Raw genomic sequence first — 8,406 nt, 5'->3', positions numbered from 1 at the left:
ATTGCGGTGGGATTTCCACGAATGTGCTGTATGCTCACGTACATAATATACTAATTAAGCAACAGGAAAGATAAATTTATCTATTATTAGACAAGTTATCGGGAGACTTAACTCTACAACGTGCTCTTTTGTTCTTCTTATTTCTTATTTCTTATTATTTTTTATTTTTTACCTTTTGATCTTTTATCTGCTTTTTCTGATACCCGAGATAAAGTTGATTTTGAAAAAGAGAGAGAGAGAGGAATGTATGAAGAGAAATGCAATTGTTGGTAAAATAGTCGAAAAGAAGGAAAAAGGCATAAAGTAAAAAACAAGAAATAGAAAGCAAAGAACACATTATATATGAGGCTTTAGGAGTGCCGTAATATAATTTATGTCAGACATTAAAGTAGAATTTTATTTTGTAACTGTATATGTTGCGTATATGTTTGTGTGTGTGTGTGTGTGTTTGTTTATTTGTGCAGATTTTCCAAATATTTTTCATATTATATCAAACAATACATAAAATTATAAATAGAAAGTTTATAGATTGTCTAAAGTCATTTCCAAAAATATATTAAAAGGCTTGAAACACATGCATTTTAAAATATACACATACATTCATATATCAAATTACATGACTCATAAAATTATCAATAGACATCATTCTAAGAAATCTGACATGTATCATAGATCATTCACAAAGGAATAAATCTATAAACTTTTATTAATAAATGATTTTAAGTTTTTAACTTGTAAGAATTATGAAAAATTTTTTATTCATAAGTTGCACATATAATACAATTTATCATGTGAAAGTGCGAGGACGATTGCTTTTATGTGATTATTTTAAAATCAAAATGTTATTTTATATTGTTCGGAAAAGTATTGAATATACTCTCACGATATTACTTGATATAAAGTTTAATTTACAGAAAATTTGTATAAATAAATATTATAGATAGGCTACATGTTTTAAATTTTTACTCGATTCCTTATAAATTATGTCCTGTTCTCAGAATTAAAAGTCGTGGAAATTTCCAATAACAAACTCAGAAAAATGTGTTTGCACATCCATGCACGTTCCTATTTGATAGCTTTAATTATGTACGTATAGTGCAATAAAACTAAGATAAGATAAGACTAAAAAAGGAGAATTTTTACCAAGGACTTTTATATTTAAGAAAAAAATTTTTAATCTGCTACTTGCAAAAGAAGTTTAGCAAGTGTGAAGTTAAATAAAATCTGAAACTTCGCAAAACTATAGAATAAATGGATCTAATCATATTTAAAAACATTAATATTGATTTTTTTCAAAAAGGTGTTTTTTCACCTCTAAAACCGAAAATCGCTAAAAAAATTATTTTACGATTAGATCTATTCTATACTTATACAAAGTGTAGAATAAATATATAAATCTCAGACTTTGAATTTTATATTTTACGAACTTTCTTTGTTAAATAAATAACAGATGGATATATGATACTTAAATTTATATCATTATATCGCATTGTTTTTTGATATAAGATAATCACGCTGTGTTATTAATTATCTTATTTTTCTAAAGCAGATGAATTGTATTGCAAGAAATGATTAAGTCTTTTGAGTTATTTCATTGATATTTTTATCACGAGACAGTTAAACATGCTACTGATAATGATTGCTAAAAAATAAACCGTTTTAAGTGGTCATATAAGATATATGACATATAAACAAATGTCACGTACATAGAAAAACAGGAAGAAACTGATAGGACTGCTACTGATAGAAATTTAACTTCAACATACATAATAATATATGTATTTTGTTTACATCGTGTAAATAATCTATAATTAAAATTTGATTTTATTATATATATAGAAAAACAATCGAATTATGGAAAAATAATTTAAGACTTACAAAGATTCGATACTTAAACAAATAATTAATTAATAAAGATCGAAAAGTGATCTTAAAATCAGAAATGATTTTTAGGTATTGAGCAATTTAAAATGTTTCAATTTGCTTCTATTGATTGTAATAATATATATGTAAAGAAAGAATTGGATTACATTATCATTTTTTTATTTAAAAATAAATTCTTTAAATATTATCTTACGATGAGCATAGTAATTACGTATCGATACAAGATAATATCGTAATGTGAAAATGTTGAACAAAGTGAAAAATCTTTGGAGGAATGCGCAATTGTATGAGGCGAAGATGTTAAGCGCGTAAAAATAAAAAAAAACATCTGAACATTTATATCTGGATCTAGAACATTGTGTAAAAAGTAAAATACCGTTTATCTTTTTCAATAAAATTGCAATTGGAAATTCTCTTTTTTTTCTCTCTTCTTTTTGCTTCATTTATCGATTTAATTGTTTTATAATGCGTGTAATGTTAAGTATAGATCGAAGAAAATTGATTGACAGTTAATAAACTAACGTTTTCCGCGAACTTATAATTAGCAATGTTGATGTGTTCCATGAATATTAATTTCAATCCGTTAGATGGTAACTCAATGTTCAGATTCCGTCATGCGGTGTGTATCTCACACACGTCTATTAGCCATGTGAGCGGTTCGAATCTCAGATAGACATACGCTACTCTGCAAAATGTTACCACGTTCGTTAGTATACCGATCGTGATAAAGTTTGTTTAATGTGCACTGAGTGCGCAATCAGTTCTGTCAATGAAAATTAGATAATCTACAATTCGTATTAAAATTTAATGTAAAATTTCCTAAAAACTCTTTCATTAAACAATCTATAATAATTGGCGTTAGAATACATAGAATAAAATTCTAGAATTCTAGAATAGAATATATCTCTTCTATTCTAGAATAGAATAGAATTCTATTTAGAATTTTATGTCCAAAGCTTGCGGTGCACACGGTGCACACGATGTATTTTTTCCTGCTAGATTACGTGTGTGTTTTAGTAAATTAGAAATTCTGCATTCTGTGATGCAATTTTAATGATTTACTAAAACGAAAGCAATCTAGCAGGAAAAAGCGTATCATGTGTAAAATAATTTAATTAAAAGAGATTATATAAAGAAATTAACTAGCATGATGTAATATGATATTATTTAGTAGTATTGATTATTTAATATCTGAAACGGAAAAAAAGGTGTCTGAATGTATTTCAAGAAATGAAAAAATCAAACCATTGAGAAATTACAAACTAACACAGAACTAATAAGTTTTTTATAGACACCTTTAATTGAACAATTTAGAAATATATGATAATAACATAGAGTACCGGTAATAGGAGTCAACGCTGGTTATCAAACCATTAATTTGACTTTTAATTGTGAGTTTAATTTTTGTCAAAGCACAGTAATTGTATCGTTACAACATCGTTCATTGGTTTTATCGGGTATGTGAAGTTAGCACCCCAACTATAATACTCAAGAGTTCTGATTAGAGTTCCCGTTTCCTTTTGACGAGACAAAGAGTTCTATATAATTTATAACAAGAGTTCCGCTTAATAATTATTTTTAAATAATTTTTAAAAAATGGAGTGTTAACTTCTCATCGAAAATCGAGATCGAATAGTTCTGAGTAGCTCAATAGCTTCATTTCGTGAATACCTAGAGTTCCTGATGCATAAAAAAAATTTTGAAAAATCAAAAAATTAAAAATTAAAAATTTTTGAAAAATCAATTTTTAGATACAATAGTTAGAGTTCCTGCTTCCTTTTAACGAGACGAAGAGTTCTCTATATTTCTCTATATTTTTTAATGCAAAATTCATTTAATAACAATTTTTAAATAATTTTTAAAAAATTTTTTGGAAAAAAATTTTTTTTATAAAATAGTCCTGTGACACGTTAATTGTCATTCTAACAATTATGAAGAGTTCTCAGCGATTAAAACCAACACAGACTCAAAATTTTTCGATGTCGAACTTAGAAAATTTTCAATGATAGAGTTCACAAAATTTTTCGATGTTATGATACGGAGACATTTGAACTCTATCATTAAAAATTTTCTAAGTCTGACATCGAAAAATTTTTTGAGAGTACTGAGTAGTTCTGATTGGAGTTCTGTGTAATTCTCGACGAGTTCTGTCAAAAAATATTAGGTGACAAAGCGATTGGATGATTACATAAGGAAATACGTACTTCTGCAATCGATTTTTCGTTTCAAGTATATATCTTTTTTATTATTGAGTCTGTGTTGGTTTTAATCGCTGAGAACTCTTCGTAATTAGAATGACAATTAACGTGTCACAGAACTATTTTGTAAAAAAAATTTTTTTTCCAAAAAATTTTTTAAAAATTATTAAAAAATTGTTATTAAATGAATTTTGCATTAAAAAATATAGAGAACTCTTCGTCTCGTTAAAAGGAAGCAGGAACTCTAATCAGAACTATTGTATCTAAAAATTGATTTTTCAAAAATTTTTAATTTTTTTTTATTTTTCAAAATTTTTTTTTATGAATCAGGAACTCTAGGTATTCACGAAATGAAGCTATTGAGCCACTCAGAACTATTCGATCTCGATTTTCGATGAGAAGTTAGCACCCCATTTTTTAAAAATTATTTAAAAATAATTATTAATCGGAACTCTTGTTATAAATTATATAGAACTCTTTGTCTCGTCAAAAGGAAACGGGAACTCTAATCAGAACTCCTGAGTACTATAGTTGGGGTGCTAACTTCACATACCCGGTTTTACCTCTGACAATGTAACTGCAAAATGTTATTAATGATGAAAATCAAAATATTTACGTATGATGTGTGTATGTGGCAAATCTCTTTATTTTTTAATAACGGATTTATCGCTCGTTTCATTCAGAACAAGACAACGCGATTGAAGTATCAGTTTTGGTCAGACCGATTATTAGCAAGTGATCCGCCGAACCCAATTGAAGTTTCAAGACCGATCGATTTGCTGCATCAAGCCTGTTTAATTAGTAGTCCTAAAGTGAACGTCTGATCGAATTGAGGACCGTTAAGTGCGAATTAGACTAACCCGTAGGTTAAATCTTGACCAAGGATTGAACGAGCTCGTCTGCGACTTCCATTTTCTCTCTTATCCTCGCCTGTTCCATTATGCGATTAAACGAGGCCATAGCATCCAACTTTTACTTTTTACAGCTAATGTCGATGCAAGAGAATTTTAAAGTAGCAATCTCGGTCTCGAAAATTCGACAGTCTTTCTGATTGTCATTTTAAATAAAGGAAAATAAACATAATATATAAATAGAATATATTATTTGATTTTAATTATTTAGTATATTTATATAGTATTTTTAGTATATTATTTGAATTGTCGCATTATTACTTATTATGTTGTATTAAATATTAATTGTGTTACGTGTTTATATGTTTTACGTGACTCTGTCACATTTTATCTTTAGGTAATATATTTAATTATATAAAAAAATGCATATTAATAAGTAATATTTTTTTTATTTTAAATTATTCCAATATATTTAAATTAAATCTTTAGATAAAATTCTTGTTTTAAAGATTATATATATATGTAAGCCTAATGCTGGAAGCGAATATCTTCTTATTCTAATGTTATTATACATTATAATTTCGATTATAGTATGTTAAGTACCTTTAACAATAGTAAAGAATACGAAATTAGCGCACGGAAGAGAGAAAGTTAGTATGAAAACTATTTAATAGTCAAGTATTCTTGGCAGAAGTGTTGAATTGGAGATCAGAATATCACTAAAAGTTTCTCCATTTTCTTCTCAGACATAACGTAGTTAATCCTATGATTTAACGCTCGTATCCGTCTGTATTGCATTTCAACTAGTTTAATCCTTTTGGTAACATCGTTGGAATGCGATGTGGTTGTGAATGGCCATGGTGTCAATCCGCTAATGTGTCGATAACAGAATGTAATAGATCCTAAATGTCACGCTCTTATCCAAGTGTAATTATTGCAGAAATAAAAATTACATTACTATGATAAATTACATTACTAGATGTTACAAAGCATACGATGTAAACAAGATATAATTGAGCGGAATAAAGGCCTAATTACAAAATCTTAATATTAATAAAAATTAAAATAACTTGCTACTCTTTTTTATAGTACACAAATGGATACAATATCAAATGAATTTATGTAATGTCTTTAAGAAGTTACATGTTATAATACTTCTCTATTACGATAAATATTACATGAAAAAGCTAATTGCCAGAAAAAAGGTCTAAGTAGAATGCTTTTATTCCGCCCATCCCCTTAATTGCAATTGTACAAGTCGTCTATAAAGAAAATGGGAATTTATTATTACAAGGATGACACATTAAAATAAACATTTTTTAACTGGTGCTAAGCTATATCCTTCATTCGATGACATAAAGAAAAAAGGGTAAAAAACGGTTTGCAGGATTCAGAGTACTACAAAATTTGTCTCTGAGAGAATAAAAAATTAAAAATTTCAAAAAATTTAATAATGCGATTAAGTAAATCAACGAAGAGGAAGTAAAAGAGTGATAAGAGTAATAAAAATGTTTTTTTTTCCTTTTTACGAGGTGATTGAAAGCTCGAACTGAACGTACTGTCCTTCATCGACTTCATATCACAATGCATTTCCGTACTTTGCACGATTAAGTTTTTCAGACACGGCTTACCGCGTTTTACGATGGAGTTTACGGCTTTTCAAGCCGCATGAGTTGGTTTACGGTAATTCGGGTGTTGTACGAAGTCGCTGGATCGGAGCGAAGTAAGAAGTCATACGAATCGCGTCGACTTTCTGCCTCCGCGCTTCGTGAGGGCCGCGCCGTTTGCAATGGTTTGCAAGAGCGAAACCTTTGGAGGCAAACAAGTGTGCAAGTCGCGGGGGTGTGGTGGTCGGCAGCTTTGCGAGGTGCCCGTAGTTCGGCTGGTGCGCCAGCGGCCAGGTGGGGGTTGATTGTGCGCGCGGGGGTGAGTGGGGGCTAGAGTGAGCTCGTGAAAATCCATGGTGGGGGTTTCGCAAGCCGCGAAGCAGCAGTGCGTCGCGACTCTAGCTGCCACGCGGTTGTCTATCAATCTATTATCACTATCGGGGTATCCTTCTTATATCCTCCTTATAACAATCAGTGACCGGTCGTAATTCATCAATTTGGCACATTTTCACCCCTTTCTGCTCTTTTTCTCTCATCCTCTCTCTTTCTCTCTTTTCTCTCCCTCCCTCTCTCTTTCTTTCTTTCCCTCTCTTTCTTATTCTCTTTCTTTCTGTTATTCGCCATCTCTTTTCTCTCTCGATGAGCCACCCTATCTTCTACCTCTGAACGTTACCCATCATTTGGTCCTCGTCATCGTCGCGTTATCAAAGTCACGACTCGTCGGTGGTCTTCTCCTTTGGTCCCTGGTAGCGCGCGTTCATCGCGAGGACTATTTTCGTGATTATCTGTCTCCGTCAATTATCATGATCAGTGAGACGTCGTGCTTCGCTTGAGTGTATCCTGAGGTGTTACCCGTGAAAACGTGCATTCACGCCAACTGAACGCTGGTGCCCCTCCGTCGGCGAGTCGCGGCCGGTGCGCGTTTCCCTCGCGCGGCTCACCGTACCCCATTTTAGTGAGTATTCCGAATGAATCCTCTGTCCCACTTGCGCTGCCAGTCGCACGGGAATGCGCGAGTATCCGATACTTTTCCCCGGGTACTTGATCTTCGATCCGAATCCGTTCCCGCCGACCAAATCTGACTTGGACGAGGATAATTGCGATTCAAGGTTTCTGACTTAAAACTACGATAAACTTGATGGTTTTTTTTTTCAAAAAAAAAAAATGTATCTTTGTTCTCTTATACAATTGGAGAAACCGAAATTGTAGATATTCGACTGGTCTCAGTGTAGCTTACAAGTTGTTTGAACGTATCGAATGGTTGAAAACTCATTTTAAAACGGTTGCAGTAAATTTGTTTTACGAGTACCTCTAGTATTGATACTTCAGGTTTGTTCGACGTATTCGATATCGAAAGTGTCAAGGTTGTAGATTTTCGCGCATAGCGACGATAAATTTGACATCTGATCCTTAACTATCGTTCTAATAAATATATAATGTGTTATATATAATGAGACAAAATTTTTTGATACACTTTTTCTATACTGCGCCTTAGATATCATGAGTTTGAGTAGCTTGACTGTAAATTGTATTTGGACTTACGAAAAAATGAGGTGACGCGTTAGTGCAGTACAATCATAAAATTTATCGCGCTCGTCGGGCAGAATTAATTTGCTGCCACCGGAAAAATTTATTATTTGCACGAGAACATTATATTATTTGTGAAACATTCGACGGTGGAACTTTATTACATTCAGAAACTTCATTACAAGATGCATTCTTGATTAATAGACTTGAACACATAGGTACAACTGGTCAATTACCAAAGCAATGTATTGATAACAGCTGTTCCTACATATATATATATGTACATTTCTTGTTGAGTGATTGATATATCTTGATCAAATATTTCCAGGAAAAGAAACT

The 8,406-nt window shown here is 31.2% G+C and overlaps 1 protein-coding gene across 2 annotated transcripts in view; it reads left to right on the top strand.

Moving 5' to 3' along the window:
- Positions 1-6,898: 6,898 nt before the first annotated feature.
- The window catches only part of Syt7 (Synaptotagmin 7), a 172,399-nt gene continuing 170,891 nt past the window's right edge, over positions 6,899-8,406 (top strand). Inside the window, exon 1 of one of the 2 annotated variants that reach the window (XM_011059385.2) lies at positions 6,899-7,495. The gene's annotated coding sequence lies outside the window, so the exon portion shown is untranslated. Of the gene's footprint in view, positions 7,496-7,522; positions 7,650-8,406 lie in introns of those variants that run through there. The other variant, XM_087403065.1, reaches the window with a different exon arrangement.

Source organism: Acromyrmex echinatior, chromosome 2 (genome assembly GCF_024713525.1).
Source record: "Acromyrmex echinatior isolate Ae372 chromosome 2, ASM2471352v2, whole genome shotgun sequence".
In the NCBI taxonomy this organism is placed as follows: domain Eukaryota; kingdom Metazoa; phylum Arthropoda; class Insecta; order Hymenoptera; family Formicidae; genus Acromyrmex; species Acromyrmex echinatior.
Note: the sequence above shows the minus strand (reverse complement) of the source record. Positions and strands in the feature narration are given on the sequence as shown.